The sequence below is a fragment of the Hesperophylax consimilis genome, chromosome 3 (assembly GCF_061612785.1).
Source record: "Hesperophylax consimilis isolate HC1 chromosome 3, BYU_Hcon_1.0, whole genome shotgun sequence".
Taxonomy (NCBI): Eukaryota; Metazoa; Arthropoda; class Insecta; order Trichoptera; family Limnephilidae; genus Hesperophylax; species Hesperophylax consimilis.
This window is the reverse complement of record NC_142838.1, coordinates 18427576-18445444: the sequence shown is the minus strand read 5'-3', so window position 1 is coordinate 18445444 and position 17869 is coordinate 18427576. Positions and strand designations below refer to the sequence as shown.

General features: G+C 33.7%; 1 long non-coding RNA gene across 1 annotated transcript in view; it reads left to right on the top strand.

The window, feature by feature from the left end:
- The window catches only part of LOC149425068 (uncharacterized), a 113915-nt gene that overhangs the window by 40236 nt on the left and 55810 nt on the right, over positions 1–17869 (top strand). The window contains exon 2 of the long non-coding RNA XR_016305058.1: positions 15690–15770. This is a non-coding gene — a long non-coding RNA (uncharacterized LOC149425068). The remainder of the gene's footprint in view (positions 1–15689; positions 15771–17869) is intronic.

Below are 17869 nucleotides of genomic sequence, written 5' to 3'. Positions count from 1 at the left end.
GATGGCTGAATGAAATATATATTTTTTAATATAATTAGTAGTTGTTTTCGTAATTTTACAATGAATTTCCACCTCTATCCGTTCCACAATAAAAGTGGATATTTATAGATTTTTCAATAAAATTAATAGCTTTTTTGGTCATTTTAGAATGAAATTCCATCACGATCCGACCCACGATAAAAAATAAAAATATTTTTTACAAAACATTTTCCCCGCGAAGATGAAAATTGATATTCGCCAATTATTTTAGATCCTTTCAATTAAGTATTTATGTATTTACAAATTTCATTAAAGTAATCTTTTGAAATTATGAAAACATTTCTTCAATGTCATTATTTTAGAATCAACACCTTTTTCTCTTTATTTTATTTTACATTCCTCTCTTTTTACCCTTTGTGCTCGTGCTGCCAGCAAATCGATGGAACGTAAAATCTTTTCAGTTTTTGGCAAGCGAAATGTACTTTCAGGAAATGTTCAAATTACTGCTAACGATATCGAATGTACCTTCGAACTTTACCATTCGCCCTTGTGTTACACGCCGCGGTGATGTAACGAAACAACCTTCCCCTTGGGCCGGGAGGTCAGCTTGACCTATCAACCCCTAGAGGCCCGAAGTTAGTGCCAATTATAACAATTTTATGAAGATATCGACAGGGCACTTATTCTCTTGGGAATTATGTGATCTGAATATTTTTTATTGAAGGATATCGGCTAATAGTTACTATCTAGCTTCCGCCAAGTTTCATCACAAAAAAGTTATTTTTAACGTAGTTAATTGTTCAACGATAGAAATGATGTTTTGGGCTGGAAATCATTTTCTTAACCTGGAAATTCCAGACAGAACGAGCTGCGCAAATTTGATGACGACATTTTCTGCTGCGTTCAATCAGATTAGTTAAGATAAGTCCAACCCAACTTATCTTCGCTGGAGTGTTTTTTTATGATTCTCGTAATCTTTGTAATTTCATTTGTCAACAATTATCAATTACCTCGTAGCTCAGCTATATGAATTGACAACATTGAATTTGATAATTTTTTTCCTATCTTAAGGCATTACACATTCCGTTGAAACCGTTCCCGATTTCTCATAAACGATGCATGTTTCTGAAAGAGAGATGACAACGGACCCCTCGACGGTATATTTAACATGCAGCTGTATTTCGAAACTATGTACATTTTTTAAACAATGTGATTTTCAACAACGAAAATCTTGCTAAAAGCGTTACACGAATAAATTCGTTTAAATTCGGTTTACAATATAATAATGTCATTATTTCGTCTCGTAAGGTACTCAGCTCTCTGCGGGTTATGTTGCATACTAATTTTCGCGTACCAATTCTGCAGGCGATTCATTTAAACATACTGTTGCACGATCAGTTAGTTGTTTTGACGTTAGGGTGGTGCACGCTGCACGGGGTGGCCGTGAGCGGTCCGCCTCTGCCCCGCCCCGCCCTGGCCGTGGCCCACTCCGCCCGCGCCGCCCCCATCAAATGTAAGATGGACTTTATGACTGCCCTGGATTCAAAACTATTCAATTTTAATACCTTCCGAGCTCGTTCCTGGTACTTCCTGGCGACATTTTCCCCGTCTTTATGTATTAAATTCGCATTTTATAGGCTGCAACCAATGCTTCAATGATTAAGATTATTTAATCAGTAATCGTACAACTACCCTGGATTCTAATCCTTTACATTTTGATACCTTCGGAGCTCGTTTATTGGAGGTTCCTGTCAAGATCCCGTCCTTATCATTTATTTTGTAGGTATGTAGCTCCGTATTTAGCATTGGCATTTTATAACCTTCGAATTCTGAAGAGAAGTGATGCAACGAATCTTGCTACAACGATTAAGATTATAACCTTCGAATTCTGAAGACAAGTGATACAACGAATCTTGCTACAACGATTGCGACTGTAAACTTCGAATTCCGAAGAGAAGTGATGCAACGAATCTTGCTACAACGATTTCGATAATAACTTTTGAATTCTGGAGACAAGTGATACAACGAATCTTGCTACAACGATTGCGACTGTAAACTTCGAATTCCGAAGAGAAGTGATGCAACGAATCTTGCTACAACGATTTCGATTTTTCAATCGACTGTTAACATAAATTTTTATACCAAAAATAAAATATCATTTGCATAGTGCTTAAAATTATTTAAATAATCACTGTCCTTAAAAGGGCACTGTTTATTAGCTTATTAATTAAAATTCACTCTAAAACGCTTAAAATTCGCTAGGAAATTTCTTTAAAGAACGAGATTTCCTATTCTGTTATTTATCTCTTTAGTATATTTTTTTATTTGCTAATCGGCGATTATAGTCATTTAATAAGATTATTTTACACTACGGCAGTCGGTTACGATGTTTTAAATCCACAGTGGTGGTAAATGAAATAGTATTTCGTGTGTAATTACTCACAGTAAAGGGGGAATCTATCTATGATTTTGATTACCAAACCGAGGTCAGTAGGTTTCTGGTTATAACCAGCTCGAATTAAATTACCCCTTAACGAAATTCACCCTGTTAGCCAAAAATACGATTGCAATATTTTAATTCCTTTTATTTTTTATATATAGGTATTTGCAGTGAATTTTGGTCCCGAGAGCGGACGTGTTTTTATCGCTCCGGTTTGTTTAATCCTTTCAGAAGGTTTCCCTTGTTAAAAGATCGCTGAAAAATGTTCAGCATCCGTGTTTTATATAGTGCTTACCTTCTTATTTCACGAAATGCGCGTAACTTCTACCGTTTAGCCGGAATTTGCAATTATTATAGCATTTCAAACCGATTAAATTTTGAAAGTGAATCTAGAAAAAAGAATCTCAATGCAGTCGAAGATTTTATACCTGACCTCTCAAGTGTCAAGTGGTGTCGGGATTTACGGGACTTCTTCAACCGAGGATGTCTGCCTGGAGGACAGATAAGCCATATTTTGTTTAAAATTTTTGTTTTTATTTTCTGTTTTTGTATATGTATTTTGTTACAGTTGACACACATAAACTTCACTTTGACTTTGGTTCAAGATTTTGCCTATGATAGCCTGCGATAAGCGAGCCCTAAGGGTCTGAGACAGGTGTGAAATCGTCGGATCACGACAATAGAAAGAATTGTATTGAATTGTATTTAATTGACAATAGAAAGATTTTTTTTTTTTTTGCTGGATTTTATTTAGGTATTGGAGCCAGGAAGGAGTCTGAAAGGGTCGAGAGGATGCACTAGGTGGCATGAATGGCTGGGAGGTGACTGGAGATACTAAGGTAGACTAGGATGAGGTGATTTTGCACAGTGGTGCTGCCAAGGTCTGTTATCTATGTGAGGGTGTTGTGTCGGCGCTCTTTATTGGCAGCAGAAACATGTCAGCGCTATATTAGCGGCGGACACATGCCTGAACGGATGACGAGCCTCGTGCTGGCACAGTTGGTGGAGGGGGTAGTCTCTCTCGCTGCAGCAGCTGGTACAGTTCCTTCGCTACCTAGGATTCTTGCAGCAGAGTCTCCATCTTCTGTCTTCGTCGAGCGTCACAGCGGTGCTGCCAAGGTTTATTGTCTATGTGAGGATGTTGTGTCAGCGCTCTTTATTGGCAGCAGACACATGTCAGCGCTATATTGGCGGCAGACACATGCCTGAACGGATGACGAACCTCGTGCTGGCACAGTTGGTCTAAATAACAAATGTAGATCCTAGGAAATAAATTGTACAGCGCCCTTGAGGTGATTTTTCACAAAAACGGCGCTCTACAAATTATCCAATTATTTTTTTTTTTTTTAAACTTCCGATTTAGTTGTCCGGGTTAAGTCTTCCCCAAAGGAAAAACTTAACCCTTCCACTCACTTTTCCACAAATGATCAGCTAGTCAATCAACATTATGTAAGTGCATTATATAAGTAAAATAAATACAAAACAATACAAGAACAACAACACGTCAAATCACCAGATATCAAATGGGAAAAAAAAATTCACCGTCTCCAGATATTTTCATATCAGAGGGTTCGGCTCGGTAGAACTTCTAACAGGGCCTATAAATCCTACTGATCCCCCAACATAAATATTTAAAAAATCTTTTGTTATCCTACATGTATTCAAAATGACCGACTTTTGCATCTTTATATATAAATTTTTTGATAGATCTAATACGCCTAAATTTTTAATTAGAGAGCTAGGTATAATGCCAGTAGCCGAAATAACGAATGGTAATATTTTTATAGTCTGAGAATGCCAAATTCTTTTTATTTCATTTCCTAAATCTGTGTATTTTCTTATTTTTTCACTAACAGATTTTTGAATATTACAGGAATTTGGAATAGCAACATCAATGATATAAGTTATTTTTTTAATTTTGTCATGTAAAACTATATCGGGTCTATTATGACTAATCGCTCGGTCTGTTAGTATAGTTTTATCATAATATATTTTATAAAATTCGTTTTCTAAAAATGAATTTGGTTCGTATTCATAATATGGTACTACATTACGGCAGTCAATCAAGTTATGTTTAATTACCAAATTTTGGTGAATTATTTTTAAAACTTGATTGTGCCTAAATGTATACTCGGACGGTGCTAATATAGAACATCCCGATATAATATGTTCTATAGTTTTCGGAAAAGCCAAACATTTTCTACACAAATCATCAATTTGATTTGTATCTTTGATTATATGCTTTCTATAATTTTTAGTATTAATGACTCTATCCTGAATTGCAAGCATAAATCCTTCTATTTCTGCGCTCAACTCTCCAATACTCAACCATTTGTTTGACTTAATTTTGTCAACATACGTTTGGTGGAGATAATTGAAGTGTTTTGCGTGTAAAATTTTATTTGACCAGGAATCTAATAATTCCTGGTTGGGATTTATAAAAATGTTGGCATTCTCATCGTATAAATTTAAAGGTGTAATATTTCTATCTGCCTTGCAAATTATTTTGTGCATTTCTGAGCTATGAGCTTTCCTATGGAAAAAAGTTCTTAGCATTTCTACCTGATTATGTTTCAAAGAAGTTATTTTGACTATACCTCTACCTCCTAAATTTCTAGGTAAATTAACTCGTTCTATAGCTGAATTTGGATGATGGCAATTAAACTTTGTTAGCGTAGTTCTAATTAATCTTTCTAAGTTATCTAAATCTGTATTAGACCATTTAATTATGCCAAATGAGTACGTTAATAGAGGTATTGCCCAAGTATTTATTGCTTTTACTAAATTTTTAGCAGATAGATTGCATTTTAAAATTTTCCTTATCCTAGTTTGAAATTTAATCCTAATATCATTTTTAATACTACTATGGTCTAATCTATTTGATTGTGGGTATCCTAAATACTTATAAACCTCATCCCTTTTCATACTAGTAATTTGGAAATTTCTAAATATACTCTCGTCCCCATCTACAATTTTGCCTTTCTCTATATGGATCGTTCTACATTTATCTAAACCAAATGTCATTTTGATATCATCTGAAAAGTTTTTAACTACCTCGATCATTTTCTCTAAATTTTGTTCAGAATTCGAAAATAATTTTATATCATCCATAAATAATAAATGCGAAATTGTACTACTCTCCCTTGTATTACCCTTAACTTTTATTCCAAACTTGCTTTTAATTAACATTTTAGATAGAGGATTCAATGCTAAGCAAAACCAAAGAGGACTCAATGAGTCTCCTTGAAAAATCCCTCTTTTAATTGAAATGCCCGGTATTACTATTTTCTTACCTTTTAAATTGATAAGTAAATTGGTATTCCAAAAGGACATAATATTTTCCAAAAAGCTAATAATAATGGGGTTAATTTTATATATTTTTAATACTTTGATCAGCCACGAGTGCGGGACACTATCGAAAGCCTTTTGGTAGTCTATATAGCAAGTATGTAAATTACGTTTTCGAGTTTGAATCTGTTTTAGAATTACAGAATCGATAACTAATTGTTCTTTACATCCCATATGTTTTCTGCGACAACCTTTTTGTTGTTCAGATAAAATATTTTTTTCATCTAAATGAGTATATATTAAATCTGTTAAACAAGAGGTTAAAATTTTGTATATTGTCGGTAAACATGTAATGGGTCTGTACTGAGAAGGATTATTAATATTTTCGCTTTTGGGTAACATATAAGTAATACCCTTAGTTAGAAAATTTGGAAAATTTTGAGGTTGACTGACAAATTTTGAAAGATTTTTTGCCAAAAGAGGATGTAAAGTAGTCAGACGTTTGTACCAAAAATTATGTATCCAATCGCAACCCGTGGCTTTCCAATTATGAGTATTTTTAATAATTTTGGTTAACAATTCAACCGATATATTAGAAAAACTCATTTGTTCAATACCTGAAAAATTGAGTTCTTCATTTTCTATCCATGGAGTTGACTCGTTATGTTTTATATCTTTACTCCAAATTTTAGTCCAAAAATCGCGCATATCTGATTCAGATGGTAACGGAATATTATTATTCGAAATAATCTATTATTTTTTTTTTTATTATTCGTATAATTATATCTTTTTAATCTACTAGCTTTTACGCCTAATTTTTGTTTTAATAAATCCAATAAATCATTGATTATATTTTCATTATTATGACTATCAATGTTATAACCAAATTTTCTACCAATTTCATCTACATGTCTCAAAATTTTCCTACTTCTATTTCCATTTTTATATTCTATTACTCTAGCTATGTTACTTCTTAAAAATACTACATCATTTTCTAATCTGATCTGCCATTCTGGTTTACTATAACTATATGATCTATCGTCAGAGGATGATAATTTAATTCCTAACTTATTACAAACAGTAATCGCACTAGCGTATACTATTGTATGAAGATCTAAAAAACTAATTTCGTCAAATATGATTTTTGGTAAAATTATGTTATTTAATTCAAAAATTAATTTAGATAATTTCTTTGACGTATGCAATTTCGGTAATTTTGGTCTAACTGTTGGCTCTACATCTATATATCTGTTTATATTATTATGAAGTAAGTTAGCTAATTCTACTACATTTTCATCAACAAAGTTTAAATTTGCAATGTTGATTTCCCTAAGATTATAAATAACGGCTAAGTTATTTGAATCTACTGTAATATCATTGGACATTTCGACTAGAATATTATCCAAACTATCTACATTCAATGCATCTGATATGACATTGTTACTTGTGTTAATTTGTTCTAAATTATTTCCCCTTTGCAATCTATCTGCTACTTCTCTTTTAATCTGTTCTAATGTGACTACAGAAATTAAATTATTTTTGAAAATAGCTCGCTTTTGGTCTGCTAATCTTTGTTCGCTTACTTGGGCAATCGGATAATTTTGTGAGAAAAGTAAATGTAATTTTTTCCTATATAACAACATATCTGTTTCTACTTTGGTTACATAAAAATATGAACGAACAATGAACATATTGACATCGTTCGTCCATTTCATACGCTGTCTAGGAATACCTGCTTTTGTTTTTTGGGGTCTTAGACTATCCATGTTCATCTGTACAGATGACATAATAATCCCCTGTTCATCTACGTTGAACGTTATTATTATTATTATTTAGTTCTGTTTTTCCTGATGTAGAAAAATAATAATTGTCAGTAAAATTTGACTGTGAAACGTGTCAGTTTGGTATTAAACTAAATGAAAGCATTCCATAAGTAAACAGAGTAGGTATGTTGTAAACAGAAAATTGTTTGGTATTCTCGCAGAAAGCCGCGTACAATAAAGGAAAACACGCCTCCTCGCGTGCTGCAGGAGAGCTACTACTGCTCGAGACTCGCTGGGAGATATTTCTATCCCCCGACTGGTTTTATTTGACCTTTCTAAAGTCATCCTGGTAGTTGGTACCGAGCAGTCTTCGTGACCAAATAAATCAGCCCTGAAATTTAATTATCTGATGTAAAATATGGATATTCTATAATAAGATATTTTTTTCACACTTGATTATTTTGATATAATATCTTTCAGTCGTTTTCTAGCATTTATATTAAATATATATTTTCATTAGATATCATTTTTATACCTTATTTATACGAGAATACTTTTCGAATTTATTATACTGCAAATCATCACGCACTTGGGTTTATAATAAAAATTCTCTATTTGTTTTTGTTTCTACGAAAACGGGAACACAAAACGTAAATACATTGGTTGGTTTCCATTTTTTATCAGTGTTTTTTCAGCTTTCATAATATCATCATTTTCTATATTATTCTGTTTACGAGAAAAAATTGTCAGGTATGTAAAATGTCAGCGTGTAAAATTTTATGTGTTTTTCATTAAAAAATGAAAAAAAAAAGCTAACATCCGCTTTATAATTTATTATAAATCTGTTGAGGGAAATTAATTTATTTTTGTTTAAAGGTACCTAAAGTTATTTTTTATAATTTAGGTAAGTATTTTATATGATTTGACCGTGGTATTCTAATTGCGTAGGTGCGTGCAGAGAACATCCCATTTAAATATGAAATGTTAAAACACCCTATTGAGATTTAAACAAAAATATTTGCTTTGTGTAACTCAAAGCTGAACCAAAGCTTTCAAAGTATTCCCTTTGGGGGATGTACCAAAGTATTTCATCTTTACCTGGTTTATATTTTATCTTCAGGCCTGATGCTTTTGCCTTTGAGTGTGAATTTTTTTATTTAATTAAAAATATTCCCTAACATTGAATCAAATTATAATAATGTTCAGTCAGCTGTTAATATAATAGAATAATATATTAAATAATATATTTTTTTAAACTTATTATTTTTAAGTTATGTAGGTTTTTTTTTATTATTACGACAGTTTCGGCTCTTAGGGTCATTATCAAACTGTGGTTATGCCGCATTGAAACGACTTAAATATTTGATGATTATCACAATTGGTCAACTGCAAAAAATTACATCTTTAACTAACACTGGCATTTTATTCTTTATTGAAATATCTACATTACTTTACTTTCAAAACTTGTAAAAAAAAATTCAATGCCTAGAATAAAAGCTTCAAAATATACACGGTATGAAAAACAGCCAGAAACACGAGTTTTTTCAAAATTTCAAAGAGTTTTTGTAGGTGACCGTTTTTGATACTATTCGTCACATATCTATAATTTTTTACCCGACAGCCGTTTCTGTCTTTATATATTAATTATTCAACTAAATATTATACGGCCGGCATAGTCCAGTGGTAACACATTGGACTGCCATTCCGAAGGTCGCGGGTTCGAACCCGGCGTGCGCAAATAAATTTTATTTGATTAATTTGTGTTATTTCACAATTAATTAATTAAAATAATATATAGTATATTTGCGGCACGTTCCAGAGTGGAAGATACTACCAGTATCGCCCTGGTGTAAGACCACCATTCAGAATTGAAACGTTGCTCCAAATGGCTTTAGCCGTGTTTAGTGACTAGATCTGAATAGCCAGGTACTTCCCCACCTTCCTATTTCCCTTCCCCACTTACCTTCAGCCTCACAACATCCCCCAATTGGGGATGCCATAGTCTCACTGGCTCCAGACGGGAGCAGTTGGGACTCTTGTGAGGTATTCACTATAAAAAAAAAAAATATATATATATATATATTATAATATCGTCTGTACTGTTCTAGCAATTGTGATTGTCAGTAATGCCGAAGAGGGATGGTGGCATCACAAGGGATGTTTCTGTTTAGCTATGTGCCCGGGGGGTTTGTCAGGTGGGGCCGCGTGACGTCATTGCTCTGTACCGTCACAACCTTCAACTACGTCGGGCAGCCTTTGCTAAAACAGGAGCGTATTTGTACTATAAATTGGTTATTCGCTGTTCCACATGCAACCCTTGTTTTCTGTTGACAGTCTAAAAGCTCACAGTAAATTATTGTGCGAATGACGTACTTATTTTTATTTGGACTGAATTTCGCACATTATTTCTATAGATCCTTCTAGGTTAACAGTCTTGGAAACTTTATCTAACACCGCCTCACCTCGTGTCGTGGCTTTGCCGACCCAGTACGTCCTTTCTGCTATGTCGGATACATTGGTATAAAGCATGACAGGAAGTATGGGCTATCTTTCGTTGCTCGACTTTTCTTTACTTTCTATAAATATAATATACATGTATTATATACATAAGCCATTCGGAATATATTCGAAAGAAATGATAATGAAAACCCTGTAAAAATCCGTAGTTCAGAAGAACCAACGACAGACGCGGATAGCAATTTTGTTTTATACTATTATAGATTTTATACTGTGTTACTGCCCATACCTCCTCGACTGCAGACTTTGATAGTGCGTTTTAGCAAGCAAATCTTCGTGATGCATGAATCGCGAGTACTCTCCATGCATTCTCATATTCAGGTATATTTTCATATTCAAGTATATTTTCATATTCAGGTATATTCTCATATTCAGGTATACTCTCATATTCAGGTATATTCTCGTATACAATAAACTTTTTTTTAATCTGTTCTAATTTTTCTATGTATTTTTGCTGGTGTGGTGCCCATACAGCTGAGACGTATTCAATTTTACACCTTGTAATGCAATTTTACATAGTCATCATTGCTTCAGGATTAGAAAGCTGTTAGCAAGATCTTCTTACAAACCCTAGAATCTTAGCTAGTATAAGCATAAGTTTGGGATCAAAGACTACCCCTAGGTCCTTGTTGGATTTTACTGGTGAAAATAAATACATCTTTTTCAATACAGTAATCAATTTTTTCAGGGTTTCTCGAACGTGCAATACGACATATTGACACATTTTAAATTTTAAAAAAAATATTAACTTTCATCAGTCCATTATGAAATTGAATTCAAATCGATTAGTAAGTTGACACAATCTTGTCCGTGACAAATCCTCATAAGTAATTTGAGATCATCAGCAATAAGCAGTTCGGATCATCGGGCTGTAACACACGGGCATGGAATACATGCCCAACAAAATGTGATCAAAATGCCCATTTACAAAATTATATAAATTGATAAGACTATTTTACTGAATAAAACATACGCATTACTGTAAATTATCGAAGTTCTCACAAAAATGTTTTCTCTTTTTCATTGTCGAAGCACTCATTTGATTTTTGTCCCGCTTTCAATTTTTTACCCAATAGAGAACAATGTACGTTTTTTTCAATTGTTAGCACGTCCAATTTAAAGAAATTTAAAAATAGTGTTGGTGTATACTGAGCTAAAGACTAAATTTCTCGGCGAAACCGGGTAACATAACTAGTCGCAATTACTGCGCTATTATATTATTATGACGAGCGATGTAAGCCAAACACCTTCCCCGAACTTAATAATTTAATTATATAAATATGTTCGTGGAATAAAACACAACATGGAGTATATTTATAAGTGTGTTTACGTAATATAATTTACATACTTAATTAAGGGTTCAATTTGATTTGACGCTAATTCTCCGTGGATTCTAACTACGAATTTCTCCTTGTTATTGATATTATCAGTAAGTTAACCTTCGTCTTTAATTTGCCTTAATTACAGAGCAACGATGTAGCATTCATGTTTTGTGTAAACTGTCCTCGCAAACATAGTATGATAATATTTGACTCTGCTGTTAAATAATGATAATAATTTTGAATATACGACTAGGTATATTCAAATTATACCTGTCTATACAATACCTATTAAATAATATTATGTTATTATGCTTTCTTATTAGCATGATGTCTGTTGTACCAGTTCGTGCCAGTATCGTAGGCCAAATGGATGTTTACATTTGTAAGATCTTCCTTCACATCAAATTAAAGGAACACAATTTCCTTTTTTCTATCAGTTTTGTTATTTAAAAACGTTTTGACAATGTTTAAATTCAGTATTTGAGCATTGTATTTATTATCTTTTAATTTGTGGCTTAGCCAATGCATCGACACATGTTTGTGATCTATTGATTCTTCCCTCAAGTTACCTTCGTAGGTAGGCATATTGAGGTCATACAATTTGTGAAATTCCTTGAAAATGTGATAATTTTCATATGTTGTTGTTTTTAAAAAAAATAGTACCTTCCTAACAACTTTTAAAATTGTATTACGAGTAAATACTACCTTAGTGTTTGGTGGGTTTTTATTTTTACCTCTGTTTAAAGTTTCGACTTTTGTTCCCATTTCTATTGCTAGGTATTAATAAATCCTAATGTGTAGATTTTGCAATCGGAAATAAATATTACTGGATTTGTCTGAAGTTTAATTTTGTTTACCTTGTTCGCTGCGTAGGAAGTTTGCTTTAAAGCCTGCAGCCCACTCTAGTCTGAAATGATTGGCTAATGCAGTATTCAATAATGTGCATCATGAACTTTGCCGCCGCCCACCCTCTCTACCGATATCACCCTCCCGGGGTGGGCGGATAATGCACATTGCACGGTCTCTGTGTGGGGGCGCTTCCACGTGCCTGGAAGTTCCCGGAATGGATCGATCCGGGCCGAGTGGGTTGCAAGTTGTGTGTTGTGCCTAGGGATTGGTATTATATAGTAATTGCCGGGAATTTATTTTTGGGGAATATTCCCGAAACAGGAAATATTGCGGGATTTTTCATCTAAATTGTGAAATCCCCAGATTTACTAGAGCATGCTTTGGACAGAATTTTTGGAAAATATCATAGGTACCGAAGATATTGTAAGCCGTCAAAATGTATAAATTTGCGGCCTGCCGATAAGCGTGAGATGTCAAGATACACACAATGACCGCAGCACTGCAATTAGATGTTACACATTTTTCCCAAGTACAGTTAAAAACTCATTTTTACTGTCGTTATTTACTCTTTAATTATAATTAATTTTAATATGAAAAAGACAACGTCATTCAGAATAACTTTCTCAATAAAATAACTTAATTCCGGGTTTTAAAGAATTTATATTCACGGGTATACGGGTATACATCAATAGTTGTGCCCCCATCTGGACACACGCTTGCGAATTCCACTTTCGAAAATTTCGAATTAAAGCCATCTGGTTAGCCATCGGAGCTCCAAAATGAATATTACGGCGAGTTTTAAAAGTTCCCATCTTAAATAATAATTATATCTTAGGTCTCGCGAAATCCTTGAAAAGCGTCCATGAGTAGCCTTGTCCGGTTTGTCGAATAAGTCCGAATAATATTGAAAAGCCTAAACAATTCCTCCGAAAGGATCGGCCCCCTGCAGCCATCTCGCGATTTAGTTAGCTTATAATATTTTCCCCTAACAAAAATATCAAATTCTAAAATTAATAACCAAACATTCACTGCTTTGAAAGAGCATAGTGCTCAAGTGTCCCGGTTTTCTGTATACCAATGTATAAATACAAAAATGTGTATCGTGCACTGTGTGTTGTTTTTCGTGTGTCGTTCGTTGTGTGCTGTGTTTTGTTTGCCGCGTGTTTTTTTGTGTGGTTGTTTGTTGGTTTTTTGTGTGTCATTTGCTGTATGTTGTTTGTCGTGTGTCGTGCGCTGTGTGTTGTTTGTCATGTGTTGTGTGTTGCGTCGAGTGCCGTCTGTTGTATGTTCACTCGGAAAGGCCGCACCTCTGCTGTTGCCTCCAATACGGAACTGATTGTAAGAGGAATCTATTTCCGGCCAATTGAATGGCAACACCAATGTCGTTTAGGTTCTTGCTCCTTTCACACGCTTCTAATGTAATTTTAGAATGTTTGTGTTTTTAGGCCATACTACACGAAAGGTGGGCAAGTAGAGAAACATGGTACGATAAAGGTAATCAACATGAGACAAGTCATATCAAGCGTAGTGATTTAAGTTATTGGTCTTGAGTATATTCATAATAATGCTTATATTTTCTACAGATTAAAAATTTGTTAGAACTTCAATTTGATTACATAAGTTCTCCATTAGCTCCTCCACCACCCACAAATTATATGTATAAATATAGTAAATTGACTAATTGAATACCCAGTTCGACTCGAGAATAATTCTCCACTAAGCGGGAATTGTAATTAGTAAATTAAGATTGTTATGTATTATTTTATTATATTGTATTAAAATTATAAAAATAAAAAATAAATATTAAGGTATTTTTCAGAGTGGGTGGTTTTAATTATACTTAAATAACATTTCACTTTATTCATATTAAATGACATTCACATACATAGCGAAGTAAAGAGATATTTTTATTACGGAAAAATGCTTGTCTCTGCCTTTTGAGTGTTGCTTTTATCAATTATTAAATTCTACAGTGAAAAAAAGAAATAAAAAAAATTATCCCTGTGTTAGAGGTGATGTGTTAAACTCAGTTTCCTACAACCTTTTAAAAAAACTCACCTTTACGAGCTTTCCGCGAAAAGCTTCTGGGCTTAAAATTATTCCACCCTACCCTTGGTGGAGTATAATTTATTAGACCGTTTGGAAATATTACCAAGTAAAAGTTACGACGTCATGGATTGACCTTTAATCTCGCCCTCTGCCTGGAGATCATGTTCTCATCGTGTATTCTCTCTAAATCCTAGCTAATTGTAGCGTCGGATGGCAGAATCTAACTGTCAATTATTCAACAGACAAGAGTTTTGGAGTTACGAGTACCTACCACCTACAGCTACTAAGATATCTTAATAAATTTGAAAAATACTAAATGCTATTTTTGTTTGATCGCCACTGCCCAAACTCAAGGCTCTGGCGGACGAAAGCTACCATTTCCAGTTCATTCCGTCATTTTCATCGTGAGATATAAGTATTTGAAATAACAATTTAGCTCTCATGTTGTTTGTTCCATATTTGTACAATGTTCAATAAGAAAAAGGATTTCGAACAAAGATTGTAGAACTATCCAAAAAATAAATTTGGCATCTTGGAATAATTAAAACGCCTGTTTTTAAATACGGTATCGTAAGAGAAAGGTTAAATCTATTATTACTTCTTTACGAAGAAATATGTTAATATGCGAAAATATTATTTCAATATTCGAATAGCTAAAATAAACCCATGTTATTTTCATCTCAATTCTGTAGATATTTTAACACAAATTTAACCTCTCACACGAAATATTTCTAGTCGGAAATAATTCCCAATTGTAATACATAATGTGTTTAAATAAGAATCCGTGTTAGTATATTAAAGCGCAATATGTGATCCTTCCCAGAATTCAATCTCCCACACAAAGTAAAAAAATACAATCCCTGCGTGCCGAACAGATCCTGCTTTAAATATTTGATGTTCTCTCTTCTGGGAACGAGTTATATATAGATTCGGATTTGATTGTAGGCTCTGCCGGCATGACCGAATATTCCACGTAATACATTTTTCTTTCGTGTCTCTTGATAGATGTACATATTTATAAAGCCTATTTAAAACTATCTTGGATATGAACCATATATTCCTCTTACTTAAATGATTGATTTTACCAATAACGAAGATCTGTCGTTATTTAAGCAATATTAGTATTGAAAACGTGGGCACTTTTTGTTGTTGTTTTATGCATAGAATATCGAACGATAATCCTTCATTCATGAAATTTATATAATTCAGTAAGATCTTAAGTAATATTTAATATTCTATCAATTAGCTACAAATGGAAGACTACTCTGTGGGTCAAAAATAATGGTTTCTGAGAAATATTATATGAGAGAACCAAACTGAGATATACGGTTCTTATAAATATTTTATTCCACAGAGGAAGCATTATTTGCTAGGGTTGAACTGGCCCACAGTAGGTTGGTTATTTGTGGCTAAGTCCCAAACTATCATCCAGAAGATGTGACCTGAGTTACTTTGACTAAATTTTGTTTTTGTTTGTTCCAGCGTATCGGGGTCACTCGATCTGAACGATTGCAACAAAGCTCGGCTGACCAGAGCACATGCGCGGAGGGTAATCGCCCACAGGTGAGATTTACTGCTGAATATTTCCTCCACTCACACTCACAAACCTCATCCTTCTCAATATACCACCAACTATCATTTCTTTGTGCCCTATTTTCTCTTGAGTTGCTACCTTTGTAGATCAATGGCTCTTAGAAGTGTGATGAACACATTTATTTTATAAATTTCTTTTATTTTCTGTAGATTTTTCCAATTACAACGTATATCAACTCTTAGTTTCCCGGAGTTGTTTTAAATTCTTATCAATCACGTATCCACGTATCAATTATTTTACTGTGTAAATTAAATGCTTTCAAGAACTGTTAATCTTTCAATATATAATTAAACCCAAATCACGATTTAAAATTCTTGGAATTGTGTTTCCTGGATTTGTGTTTCCTGGATTTGTGTTTATCTTTTCACGGTGTGTAATCATTTCGTTAATTGCTAAACTTGTATTCCTTGCCACTTGTCGTAGGAAGGCGACAATTACAGTATTTACTAAATCGAATAACTTTAAATGAATAGTTCATATTCGGTTCGTTTTCTGTCTTAACAAATCAAATTAGTGATTTTTATGTGTATTCGAATAAAATTCGTAATGACAACAATACAACGGAAATTTTCCTTATTTATTTACCATCGCTTTTTATAGGGTTGTTAAAATATCATGACCCATTTAAATGGCGATATAATCCGTTTCAAATGTTCTGAAATTATTCATTCGAATGAAATTGTATCTAAAAAATGCTAAAATTTTCCACAATTAAAAAAATTCGACGACAACAAATCGACATCGTCCGTAATCGATTTTCCCAAATCATGTCTGTAAAGAAATGAGTCGATATTGCCCCACGGAAAACTTCCTATAGATTTCAGAAAGGCCTCGCTTTTGTAAATGTGGATATATATTGTTTGGTTTCTTCAATTTTTCAACCAAACGTAAATGACTTTATTGCGACTGTTATTTTTTTTTATTTTTACATTTACTCCACACAGGAGGCCCTGAAGAAAATAATTTCCCTCGGGGCCTATGTCATCTTTGGGGATGCTGTGTGGAAGGTCTTTTTTTGGAGAGGAAGGAGTGAACATGGGTCTTGAAGAGTCCCATGTTGTAGGAGGGAGGAAACACAGAGGCCGGCAGTTCGTTCCACAGCCGAGCTGTTGAACTTAAGAACGAATCGTAGAAGCGACCCGTTCTCATGTGACAAGTGTCAACTGTGTACAAATGTTGGGCGCGCGTTTGGCGTGTATCCCGACTACGCACCGGTGCCGAAGGGATCAATGACGCTAGTTCCTCAGAGCATCTTCCATTGTAATACCGATAGAACAAGGACCACTTTCACCACTTGTTATGAACCACTTTCAGATTAAATTTACTGTGTGGCAGATATTTTTTTATATCACCTAATATGGAAATAGCCTTCGCCGATATGAATAGATTTAATCGATACGATAAAGAGAACTCTGTTGCACTACGAAATGCTCCTCGATAATCTCAATTCGGGTTGTCCTTAAACTTAAAATTCAAAGTTTCGTATATTTTCTGCGACCCGAATTTATTTACGACACTTTTTATAATTTAGTGATCTTTTGGTTTACTATCGGTTTATTATTATTTATTCTCTATTCTTTTAGTATTTGAATTCGAATAAAATTTTATGTAAACTATCTTTCTCGTACTGTATATTTTTCACGCGTGATTGACATATTTTTTGTCAATCCCACTCGGTTGGAATGAAATATATTATTTTGCCACTTATTATTACGTGCATCACAACGGGTACAAAAACTTGATTAAGTATCCAAAATCTCATATTTAATTATTGCCGGTAACCCGGTCGTTTATTGACATCAATGGTTATTTACAAATCATGTGCGCTACCCGACTCACTAGACAATATCTGTTCTGAGCCGGGTAGTATTATAATTGTTTTATTAATAATTATAGTTTTAATTCATTCAACCCTACCCATTACATAATGATCACGTTTGCTTTTCAACCACATCCCTTTGTATTTACGTAAACTTGCAGACAAAGGGTTAGTTTTCCGCTAGGAATCAACGTATTTAGCAACACCGTCGTTAGTTTTTTGCACCTCTCATATTCAACACAGCTTTTT